The sequence below is a fragment of the Hydra vulgaris genome, chromosome 08 (genome assembly GCF_038396675.1).
Source record: "Hydra vulgaris chromosome 08, alternate assembly HydraT2T_AEP".
Taxonomy (NCBI): domain Eukaryota; kingdom Metazoa; phylum Cnidaria; class Hydrozoa; order Anthoathecata; family Hydridae; genus Hydra; species Hydra vulgaris.
The window spans coordinates 51642563-51656164 of record NC_088927.1 but is presented as its reverse complement, the minus strand read 5'-3'; positions in this window follow the sequence as shown (position 1 = coordinate 51656164).

Below are 13602 nucleotides of genomic sequence, written 5' to 3'. Positions count from 1 at the left end.
ATTATTATTATTTGCCGTATATTAAAATTTACAATCAAATAAATCGTGTTAATATATAAGAGAGCTGGAGCAAGCAGAAGACATAAACTGTCTTATCATCGAGCCCCATTTACATTTAAAAAATCGTCAGTTTATATATAAAAAAAGAAAAGTAGCTAATTACATAAAAAGAATTTTACGCATGTTAGTTACAATATAAATATTAATATAATATAAATATTAGTGTTGAAATATAACTCAATATATCAAAGATTAACAACGATATAAAATTATAAAGTTTTTTAACAAAAAAAAAAATAAAGTAAAAATAAAACTGTAACAAAAGAGAAGTTGTCAATAACTATTTTTTTAGTTTATATTATTTTTGTATTTATTTTAAATCAAAGTCATTTTGTAATAAGAGACTCTTAGATTCTTTCCTGAATTTTTTCAAAGAGATGTTTTGAATATTATTTTTTTTTTGTGATAAATTTTGAAAAGTGTTTCCATAGAAACGGTCCACGGTATTGAATTTAGTACGAACATTTGAACCTCTTAGATTTGCTATGAAAGCCAAGTTATCGAAATCAGATAATGAAATTTTTTCAAATTTTACTATCTGTTTTCGATAAAATCTTTAAAATTTGTAAAATTCAAAATTAAATAGTAAAACTTTTTAAAACACTTACCTGCGACTAACTTAATTGAGACTACATCATATTGATATTATAGCTTTTTGTTTGGTGAAGAATTTTCGTTCTTCATTATATTTATGCCTTGAGGCCAATACAATTTTTTCTCTGCCTTGTCTAACCATGTTACTAGCACCACGCCATCCACTTTTTGCTTTTTCCCATAAACATTTTCTAGCTAAACAGTTGCAGCCCACCTATTTTGAAACTCCATTTAAGCAAAATGTTTTACGAATACAAAAACACTGTATTTAAAAAAAATGGTAAAAAAATGAATTTTTCATAAAAAAAAAAAACATAAAAAAAAAAAAACAATAATTTAAAAAGTATGGATTTGCAAGTAACAAGTTCAAAGACAAACAAGTTGTCAAAGATACATTTAACATAAACATATATATATATATATATATATTTATATATATATATATATATATATATATATATATATATATATATATATATATATATATATATATATATATATATATATATATATATATATATATATATAGCACTGGGCTTATAATTCATTGGTAAGCCTTTTTTAGACTGATAATCGGGCAAATATCCGGGTGCATAACAGTTTGTGTCAAAACATAATTACAAGATTTTATATTTTTCGGGCGTACATGAAAGTGACAAAAATTTCAAAAATGATATATATATATTTTTTTTTTAATTTAGAAAAAAATAATTACATAAGTGTTTTTACTAATTTATTATTGCTCTGTTCTTTAAAAACATTAAGCACTCTGTTTGCAGAATACGCTAACATAATATATACATATATATATATATATGTGTGTGTGTGTGTGTGTGTGTGTGTGTGTGTGTGTGTGTGTGTGTGTGTATGTGTGTGTGTATATGTGTGTGTGTGTGTGTGGGTGTGTATATATATATATATATATATATATATATATATATATATATATATATATATATATATATATATATATATACAAACATATATGCTATATATATTTTATTTAGTATATTTCTTTATTACATAAATTTTATTAATATTATTAGTTTTATAAATATATTACTTTATTACATAAAAAACCCGCTTACCAAAAATAGTAACTGACGTCTATTTCTGGTTGAATTTCCTATGCAAAAAGGATTCACATAAAAAAAGCTTTATTTAAGTTTTTTTGAAGATAAAAAACGGGCTAATCAGAACGTTACAAAGATGGGTTATAACCCATAGTATTGTACTTAAGATATTATGGGTTAAAAGCCATCTTTGATATGTTCTATTGGCAATATTTATTGCCAATTTTCTTAAGCAAATTATGATTTGCTTATTAATAACTTAAGTTATTAATAAGCAAATAATGATTTTAACTTTATATTACATATAATATAATAATTATATTATATATTAAATATAAAATATAATCATATTATATATAATTATATTATATATAATTATATTATATATAATATTTAATTACATTATATATTATAGTTATTATAATAGTTATAACTTAGAGTTATAATTTGTTTATTAAAAACTTAAGTTGTTCCCCAGTGGGAAACGTTAGTGAATTTTCCCCTCCCCTCTCTAAAGAAAGAAAAGCTCTACTGGGAAATTTAATGAAAATTTTCTCATTTCTTTTTTTAAAGGTCATCGATATAAAAGACGTTTTTTTTTACGTCCAGAGAAAGACGTACAACCAATAGATGTTTTTTTGACCTCTTTTTTAAAAAACGTCTTTTAAAAAGATGTCTTTTCTACTTCTTTATTTAGGCTAATTATAAAAAGACATAACAAGTTATTTAAAAGACGTCTTTTATTCGTCTAAAGATATCTTTTTTTCCAACTGGGATAATTCCACAAATGTTGAACGGAGACAGCTTTAATTACTTTACTTATAAATTTATCTATCCAACTTGTATCTTAATAAAATAGTTTTTAAAGGTTTTACGAAAACATATCATTGCACGCTTAAGTTAACACGAACATGGATTCCGCCCGTGTCATGTCTAACTAACCTGCTCAATACTCAACGTTATTTCAACATTGATATAGGGGAGAACGGGGTGAGATGAGACAAAAAAATTTGCTTGCGTGCTGCGTTTAAAATTTTTTACAAAAACCATACAAATCGGTTTAAAACTATGGTCCAATGAATCGTCATGTTAAATTATTGCAAAACCCATTATTTAACCATCAAATTAAGTTCAAGGGCTTGGTTTTTTAAAGTGACACTGTTTGTCCCATGTCACCCCATGTTGGGGTGAAATGGGACAATGGTTGGGATGAAATGGTACAAAATTAGAAGCAAATAATTTTAATCATTATTTGATTGTTTATTCTACTCCTTATAAAACATAACAATACACAAAAATTATTTATGTTTAACAAAAATAAAATACCATTCTAAATGCATTTGTAACTTTGTTCAACAGGTTGCTTGATGCTTAAATTGAGTCAAAATTACGTTGATGTCTGAGGGGGTAACTTTTTTTCTCTTTCTTATCTTTATCTTCTTTTTTTCTTTTACATTCTGATAAACTTTCAACTAGTTCATTTCTCGTTGGTGTGTCAGTCAAGACCAGAGACCTGGAACATTTTCTTTTTGCACTTTTTTTCTTTGCCACCCTTTCACCCGCTTTTGAAAATGGCATTATATCTTCTGCTGTCCAATGGTAGGCAGAAGTGCTGATTTGCTGTTTCTTTTCATTAATAACTTCAGATACAAAACACAGTGATGTGGGGATTGTTTGTTTGTCGGAATTTTCATTTGCTGGAATTGGTCGATCAGATACATAAGAACATAAAAAGTCGACATCACTGAAAATATATGGATTGTACGGGAAAATGCCAGCTGCTTTGAAACCATTTTGAATGTTTTGGGAAGTAAAAGCTCTCGTATAAGCTATTCCTAAATTTTCAGAAATGTCATATATCGTCATTGGAGTATTTGGATGTGTCTTTAACCATGAATCACATCCCGAATTGTAAAATTTCTTTAATGGCTCAAATACTGATCTGTCAAGTGGTTGGAGTTTGTGGCTGCAATGGGGTGGCAATGCCAAGAGCACAACATTGCTTTCCTTAGCTTTATCCATCAGTTCAATCGATATATGAGTTTTGTGGTTGTCCATTATTAAAAGTAATGGATGATCCTTGCTAGGATGTCCATACTCCACAAAATGATCAAAACATTTCAAAAAAGTTCTGTATTTATCCATCCACTAGGATTAGCATCACCTTTTGTACCTGTTGGTGCACCTTTAAGCATATGGCTACGAAAGTGGTCACAAGGAAATATCAAAAACGGTTGAATAAAATTTCCAAGGGCATTAATGCAACCCACCATTGTAACTAGGGTTCCCCTTTCAGCAGAAGTTACCTGTCCTACTTGCTTTACTCATTTACTAGCAATCACTTTCACTGGCTTATGAACAGTTGTCAGACCTGTTTCATCAATATTGTAAATGCAATCAGCAGAAAAGTTATAGCGCTTTTGCACACTGTTAAGGTTTTTGAATGAAGTATCTACATTTGTGCGATTGAAACTAGTTGTTCGACTGAGGCTGGTAGCTTCTGGCGTACGAATAGATAATTTTTTACAATTTAAGAATAAATAAAACCATTCAGTTCCAGCTTTTTCACTCTTTTTCCAGTTTTCTTGTATTTTAATGTCATTTTTAATTGCATATTGATAGGCAAGTTGCTTTATTTTTCTAACATCAAGTCCATAATGCATATTAGATGCTTGACGAAGATATATTGAAAGTTCATCTTCTTGTGTCTTATTAAAAATATATTTATGTCATTCATCAAAGTATTAGTTACCTTAAGAAGTTTCTTTATTAACCTTTATTTTCCGCTGTAAACTTGATTTTGAAATTGTATACTCTTGTGCAGCTGCTCGTAGTGATAAACTGCCAGATTTGACAGCCATCACAGCAGCTTTTATTGTACGAGCATCAGGCTTTAACCGACTTGTCACTCATTTGTACTTTCTTGGCATCTGAAAAGTTATTACTCATATTACTCACTCCATTATTAAAAAAAATTATGCTTTTTTTAATTGCATTAACTAAAATCCAGATTTTGGTTATAATTTTCAGGTTATAATTTTGGTTATAATAATGGTTATAATTTTCAAAATCAGGCTATAAATTTATAATATAAGGTTAATATAATATAAGGTTAAAATATTATATAATATGAATTATATAAAATATAATATAAAGTTAAATAATGGTTATAATTTTCAAAATCAGGCTATAAATTTTAAATTTATTTTAATGAAAACAAAATCACAACCCTATAAAACTTATAATGTGATTAAATTTAATAAGGCTAATAGTGAAGAACTTTATTTAAACTGAATTTAAAATACAAAAATGATTGGCATTAAAGCAATACTTACTGTGAAAGATGTCTTCAGGACAAAGTAACAAAGAAATCCAATATAATTATTTTTATTTTCTATGATAATAAACACTTTACCATAAAGTAAACATTGAAATCTTATCATAAACATAAACATAATTTTCTGTTCACTTGCTTTTTTACAAAAATATTGATTATAAACAGGGTTGTTATCTGTCAAATATGTCTGAGACATATTTTCTGCTGACATAAAATATGTCCAACATATTTTCTATCGACATATTTTGACATAATTTTATGTCTGAATTATTTTCTGTTGACATAAAATATGTCAGACATATTTTCTGTCGACATATTTTGACATAATTTTATGTCTAAATTATTTTCTGCTGACATAAAATATGTCAGACATATTTTCTGTCGACATATTTTGACATAATTTTATGTCTAAATTATTTTCTGCTGACATAAAATATGTCAGACATATTTTCTATCGACATATTTTGACATAATTTTATGTCTGAATTATTTTCTACTGACATAAAATATGTCAGACATATATTCTATCGACATATTTTGACATAATTTTATGTCTGAATTATTTTCTACTGACATAAAATATGTCAGACATATTTTCTATGGACATATTTTGACATAATTTTATGTTTGAATTATTTTCTGCTGACATAAAATATGTCAGACATATTTTCTATGGACACATTTTGACATAATTTTATGTCTGAATTGTTTTCTGCTGACATAAAATTTGTCAGACATATTTTCTACGGACATATTTTGACATAAATTTATGTCTGACATATTTGCTGTTTGATATTCTTGAAGAAAAAATCTATCTAACAAATTTATTGCGCATTTCAGCTTAATTTAAAGAGTAAAGTGAAAATAGTCTAACAAATTTGTTGCTTTTTTGCTTCATTATTACTTTACAAAGTAAAATAAAACTTCATCGTAACAACAAATTACTTTTACGTGTAAAAGTAAGTTGTTGTTACGATGTAAAACGTAAAATTTAGCAAAAATAGCGTACACAAAAGTAATTTGAAAAAAATTATTTATACATTATATTCATATATTATATGAAATTTTATACTTTACTTGGTAAGTAAGTAAAAAGTAAGTTATATTATTTACTTTCTCAAAGAACAGTCATTTCATGTTGATTTAACATAAATTTTGAGATAGGTAGCGTATTCAAATCTATTGCCTGTTTTTTTTTCACGTATATCGTAAAGGGTAGTTCTATTATAATTAGGGGCAAATATAGCCTATACTAGTAGTATAGAGACAGGCTCCTGTCGCATGAGTACTAATAGGGGCTGCTAAATAATCACTGATTTTTTATTTCTTTTTGTTTGTTTAGCAGATTAGGTTAATGGCCATAATGAAAGTTTGTCGGGGGAAGATGGGGAAAGGGGGCATACTTTCTAAGCTATGGGTAATTCATGCATGTGTAAACCTTCCAGCATTTGTGTAAACTTAATAAAAGTACAAGTTAAAATTGTTTTCAGAGCACGGGAGAGAACTCCACTTTTTTGAATCTTTTTTTTTTTTTAGTTTTACTTTATCATTCCGGCTTTACTTTGATTTTACTTTATCTTGAAAGCATTTGTGTAGTCCCGATGAACGTGCATATTAAATTTGTTTCCTGGGCAAGGAGGTCGTACCCTTACTTTTTTTCTCTAATATTTTATTTTTCTTTAAAGTTGGGGTTTATAACTTTTTAGAAAGAAAGATTTTTTGCATAAAAGCTTTGAAAACATTTTTTTGATTTATTTGTTTCAGTATTTTTTTTTTTTGGGAGGAATTAAGTTAGTGGCCTTGATAAAAATTTACCGTAAATGAGCCGGGCGTATTTGTAGTTATGCTGCTGCTTTTCGCTTCTCTTATTCAGCGTGGTTGTTGTCAGAGCCGTCCTGAAGAGGTCTCTGATTGACTCAAATGCATATATAATAGCTTTGGGGTGGGGGATACCCCCTCACTCCCATTCGGGACGGCAATGGTCAGCTCTGGTCGAAACAGCCACTCAGAAAATAAAATTAATTTTTTTTGTTTATTTATTAATAGCTATTCATAAAACTGTTGTCTGGAATGAACTAAATTCAATTAGTCCATTCCAGAAAACAAGTATTCCTTTATTATTCTATTATCTAACAATTATTCGAGTTGGTCATTTCCAGAAATAACTTTTTTTGGTTAGATTGGTTTTTAACAACCACGCTGAATAAAGGAAGCCAAAATACAAAACTTAGAATAAAATTGCAAAATGTAGAGCCATTTCCAAAGCAAGAACATTAAACCAGACAGTCTTTCAAAAAAAAACTTTCAAACAACTGATGTAAATAACATCAAGATTAATTTGAAAAAAAAATTAAAGTTAAAAAAGTATAAATGTAAAAGTATTTAACTTGAAAAAAAATTTATAACTTTTTATAACCGCAAAAACCGCTTATTTTAATTTATTTAATATAGCGTATTTAGTAGGATGGTTCAAAAAAGCACACTTTCAAGTTTAAAATTATATGTTCAATTGTGAAGAAGATTGTCTTGATGTTGTTTTATCATACAGATAAAATAACATCAAATTCTTTTTTTTTCAATAAATTTTTGTTACTGTTTTTATTTTTAAATTTTGTAAAAAAAATAACAAAAGTGCAAATCACAATATTTAAACAACCAGATTCCAATCACAAATTTTAAATCAGGCCCGTAGCAAGCTTTTGTTTTTGTTTGAGAACTTAACTTTATGTAACGACATAAAGCAAACTCCAAACATTTATATATTCATGTTTATGTAAAGCTTTTCAAAAGTATTGCGATAATCGGAGTCTGCTAAAAATAAACCCTTAAAAATGTTGACTTCCCATTTATACCACTGGTGTGAGAATGATGAGTTTATAACATTTATTAATACTTTTTTTTAACATTTTAAACTAAATTTAAGTTCATTAACAAGTCTCTAAAATCATGCAATAATCTCTTAATGTTCAAAAACTATAAACATATAAATTTTGAGCAACCTCCCCAACTAGGGGATTTAAATGGGATTCGATAATTATCAAATTAATTTTTTTTAAAAATATAATTTCGTCATTGGTTTTTTTTTTATTATTATATAAAGACATTCTTTAAATACAGTGATGGGTTTTTAATTTTTATAACTTTTTATTTTTCTTAATTTGCCGTTACAAATTATTAATTTTCTTTTGTAAAATATACGAAAGGCGGGGAAGAGAAGTAGACAAAAATAGTCCTATTGGCAAGCCTCTAAATATCCGTACATAATAAAGACTTTAAAAACCTGTCATTAAAAATTGATGATCATTTGTTTTTCTGAAGTTTGAGTTTAACAACCTTATTTAAGTTGACAATTATAGTTTTGTATTTTTTAAAAATATATCTAAAAAATTAAAGTATATGTATCTGAAGTACCAAATTCTCCTGTTTTAGTCTGTTATTTTAGAAAAAGGTGAACCTTTTTCTAAAATAACATACTAAAACAGTAGAAATATTGCATAAATAACAGAAACTTTGAATTTTTATTTTTTTTTAACATATAAATAAAATGGTTAAAAAAAATTTTATCCATGAAAATATAAATTAAACAAAATACATGATTTAACTTTAAATGCATTTAAATACAAGTATTACGTGGTATTATACCACATTAAAAGCGATGTAAAAAAGTTTCATAATTTGAAAATGCGGCGTATTCTTTATTACCAAACCTATTAAAGTTACTTAATCAACAGCATCTTTAACTAATAATATTATTAATAGCTACGTAAAAATGAAGTCTTTAAATGTGTTGTTAAAAACCATATTAAACTCATTTAAAGACTTTATGGTAACCAATAATATAATGATGTCTACTTGCGTAAACTCTGAGATGTAATATTATGATTCTGAAAAACCAATGATTTTGGTTAATAAATATACTTAAGTGCCAAACTCAAGTATGTTCTTGTTTATATCACATAAGAATGTTTAGGAAAATGTAAAAAAGTTTTACAATTTGTACATGCAACGGTTCCTTTTATCAACAAACCAATTACAATTAATTTATCAATAGCCTCTTCTTTAACTAATAATATTATTATATAGTTACGTACAAATGAGGTTTTCTAAAAACTTTTAAGGTGTTGTTAAAAACCACATTAAACTCATTTAAAGACTTTATGGATAACCAAATAACCAAAAACACAATAATGTCTTTAATAATTACATCAATACTACATCTCAAAATTTACGCTCGTAAATTATGAGATGTATTATTAATATAATTATGTAAACGCAATAACTTTGGTCAAAATGGTTTTTATAAGATTTCATATTAAATTTTCTATAAAATTGTGCAATGTTGTGGTATAAACAAAAACATACTAAAGTACCAAACTTAAGTGTGTTCTTCCTTATCACATAAGAATGTTTAGAAAAAGATTGAAACAACCACTTCATTTGGCGAGGATGTAAACTTAGTGTAAGAAAACAAAAACAATAAAAATTACTAATTTGTTGCCCTCACATTTGTAGTAGGGATGGTAAATGTTTAAGGGCATTTTTGTATACAGGCTCTAATGATCATACTTTTTATTTCTTTATCTACTTATAAATCGTTTTTACCTCAAATTGAGGGGGGTTTAAACTTTATATGGTCATAATTTTTGAAAGCCAAAATGTTTTACTATGAAATTTAAAATTTATCGATTAATATTAGTCTAGTTAAAAACAGTACAAAAAATATTTCATCAACTTGTTGCTCTCACATTTGGGGCAGAGGGGGGGGCACAAAATTTGGGGCTTTTTTGTTCCCAGCCTCCAATCATCGCAATTTTATGCATAGCATCCTTATTTGACATAAGTATAAACATATAAATGTTTGGAGTTTGCTCCATGTTTGGAAGTTAGCTATCTCAAAGACCAAAAAAAGCTGGTTACGGCTCTGATGTAATTTATTTTTAATAAAGATTTGTTATTACTTTTAAAATAAAAAATTCCTACTTAAAAAATATTATTTTATTTGTAAATTTAATTTACATTTGGTAGCATATTACTTTTATGTAATTTACTTTCATATGCAAGTTACTTTATAATATAATTTTTTTTTAATTAGTTACTTTTATAGGTAAATGTAAATTACAGTTTGAGAAACTTTTATATTATGTAATGTAATTTTCAAAAGTAATTAACTTTTAAATGTAAAAGTAAAATAGCTTTTTCACGTGACTTCCTTTTACATGTAGCGCACTACCACGACATGAGCGCACTACCACGACATGAGCGCACTACCACGACACCACTACCGCATAAAATGCGGTAGTGGTGAGCGCACTACCACGACACCACTACCGCATAAAATGCGGTAGTGGTGAGCGCACTACCACGACACCACTACCGCATAAAATGCGGTAGTGGTGAGCGCACTACCACGACACCACTACCGCATAAAATGCGGTAGTGGTGTCGTGGTAGTGCGCTCGCTTTGTAAGCGAGAGGTTCCGAGTTCGATCCCCACCACGTCCCTGGTAGTACCGCGCTTAACTTGTTTCTCCGCGCAGCGGCCTTGTTCGTCAAGGTTCGTGTTTCGGAGTTATAGAGTTGAGAGAGGGTTATAACCACAATTAAGTAGCCTCCTCGTATGTAGTGGCTTTCTCGGCCTTGGGGAGGTGAATTAACATAAAAAAAAAAAAAAAAAAAACATGTAAAAGTAAATTACTTTTTGATGTAAACTTCTTTTACATAACTTTTTTTTGAAAGTAAAAAGTCTTACTTTAAAAAATAAAAGTCGTTTCAAAAAAATAAGTTACTTATAGGGAAATGTAAATTTACATAAAACGTTTCAAATTACTTATGTAATTTACTTTTTAATATATATTAACTTACTCGAGTAAGCAAAAAAAAAGTAAGTAAAACTGCCATCCCTATTGATTAGTATTGATTAATATTGACAATTTCCATTATAAGAATGTAAAAACCATCTCAAGATGTGTTTTTATTACTGAAAGTGGTTTTTATTAGTATGAATAAACTTAAAATTATTTTTTTGATTAAAATAATAATAAAAAAACACTGTTTCAGTTATTTTTAATTAATAGTTGATCCTGAAAAATATTTTATTTTGAAAATTTGAATTCAAAAGATTCTATGAAAAAATCACATCATTTCAAAAATTTTGTGCCAAATTAAATTCCTTTAAGCTGAAGAATTTGAAATATTTTGCAAAAATTATATTCAGCTCATTAAATTCATATTAAGAAGACTAACCGGTAGTAACTTATAACTAATTTCGAATAATATTCTTATAGTTATAATAGTTATGATTTAACAATAAAATAATTGAACCTGTCATTTTGAAAAGGGCGCAAGTCCATTTATTTAAACTATTAAAAATTAACAAAACATGGTTTTAAATAAAATAATTTCTACACTACGAAAGAAATTTAACATAAAAGTAGATAAATCAAGAACATATATAACTTATGTAACTTTTATTTTTTATAAAAAAATTTAAATCATACAGAAATTTTTAATTTAAATTTATTAACTAATTGGTAAAAGTTTTGGACTTGTGTCCTTTTCAAAATGACAGGTTCAATTGACAATTCCTCAAAAGTTTTCATAATGAAAAATGAAATCTCAAAAGATTCTATTGCAAATTAGGAGACCTTGTAGAAAAACAGTTGTTTGACTAAAAAAAAATGAAAATTGTTTTTTAAATAAGTAAACAAGTTTTTTAAACGAATTTTATTTTATCAATTAAATCCAGATTGTTTTTTACCACCATGATGGAGTTTAAGAAATCATTTGAAATGCGAGTACGTAGATGGCTATAAACCAAAGCGAATCCAGAGAAATCACGTTCGACTTTTACGCTGGAGAACGCTGCACCGTAAACTACTTGCGAAATTTCATAGAGCCGATCCCATTTTGTTTTTTGATTTTTCTTCCAGTAAGCAAGAATGTTGAATTCAACGTCTAATGTCGCTCGCGCTTCATTAAGAGCCCATTTTAAAACTAGTTGACGAATATCTTCATCTGATTCTGAAGATGCATTAATAATACCTTGCCTTGTTCCTCCTCCAGTATATTCAATGAAACGGCGTAATTTTTCAGCTTCAACATCTTCTGAGTTCATCGGAAGTATCTCTTCAGAAGTATTTGATGAATATGACGCATTTAATTGTATGGATTCTTCTGTTGATAAAGAATTTGACTGTTCTTGTCGAGTGCAAAGTTTTTGATGGATTTTGATCAACTGTGTGATTCCTCTATTCAACAGTTCTGTATTAAACAGTTGATGACCCGATGTAAAGGAAAATCTAGGATCCAGAACTAAAGCAGCAATAAAGGCTTCACATTTAAAAAAAACTTGTTCTCGTGTATTAATTGCGTTGGTCAGTAACAATTTTAATCCCAAATCGCCTGCTGGAACGTCCTCGATTTCTATTTTCATTTGAATCGATCGAACGTAGAATTCACTCATTGATAATTTTGGTGATTGAAAATCCATCATGGCCGAATGTATTGGTAAAAATGCGTTGAAATATTCATCTATTAAGCTCCATGATGCATCATTTAACTTTAACTTGTTTTTTTTTTTTTTTTTTTTTTTTTTTTGTTTTGTTCTTTTTATTACATTTTAAATAAGCATTTCGTTACAATATTTAAAATACAAATATATAATAATAAAAACATATATATATATATAATAATCGTTATTAAATAATAAAAGAACGCGGGAACTCGTAGAAGACCATACGGTCTTGTCGTCGAGTACCGCTAAGAAATGATCGTGTTAAAATTTATAAAATATTTACAAGATAAGAAATAAGTTAACGAAGTAAGAAACTTAAAATATTCCGTTACAAATACAAGATACATTATTATAAATTACAATTGTTAATGATGCATATATAATTTTTATTAATCAATAGTTGAAATAGGGGGTAAAAAGGAAGATCACTAAAAAAAAAAAAATAAATATCAAAAGTATATTGTTACATCTTCAATTGTAAAAATGAGTTCTTTAAGCTTTCGTTTAAAAGAAAAGTAGTTACTTTGATGAATAAAATCCTTAGTAAAATTTTTTAAAACTATTTTATTCCGTAAGAATGGTCCGCGATAATCAATACAAAATTTAAAAAGATTTGTTTGAAAAATGGGCTGCTTTATAAAATTATCATTCCGCAAAATGTATTTATTTTTATCTTTCGATGAATACAAATTATGGAAAGAAATAGGGGATGAATTGGTTTTACATTTAAACATAAAACAAAGAATATTAAAAATGTTAAGCTCATATATATTAAAAACTTTCATTTCAAATAATAGAGGCTTGGCATGAGTATAACGGTCTTTAAAATATATGAGACGTGCTACATGCTTCTGCTGACAATAAAGAGGTTTAAGTTTAATTTTCTTTGCACTACCCCAAGCAATGTTTGCATAGTTTATGTGACAATGAATAAATGAGTGATATAATTGTACTAAAGTACGTTTATTTAAAACATTTCTTGCTTTGTACAATATTCCTATACTTTTTGAAATTTTACTTGATAA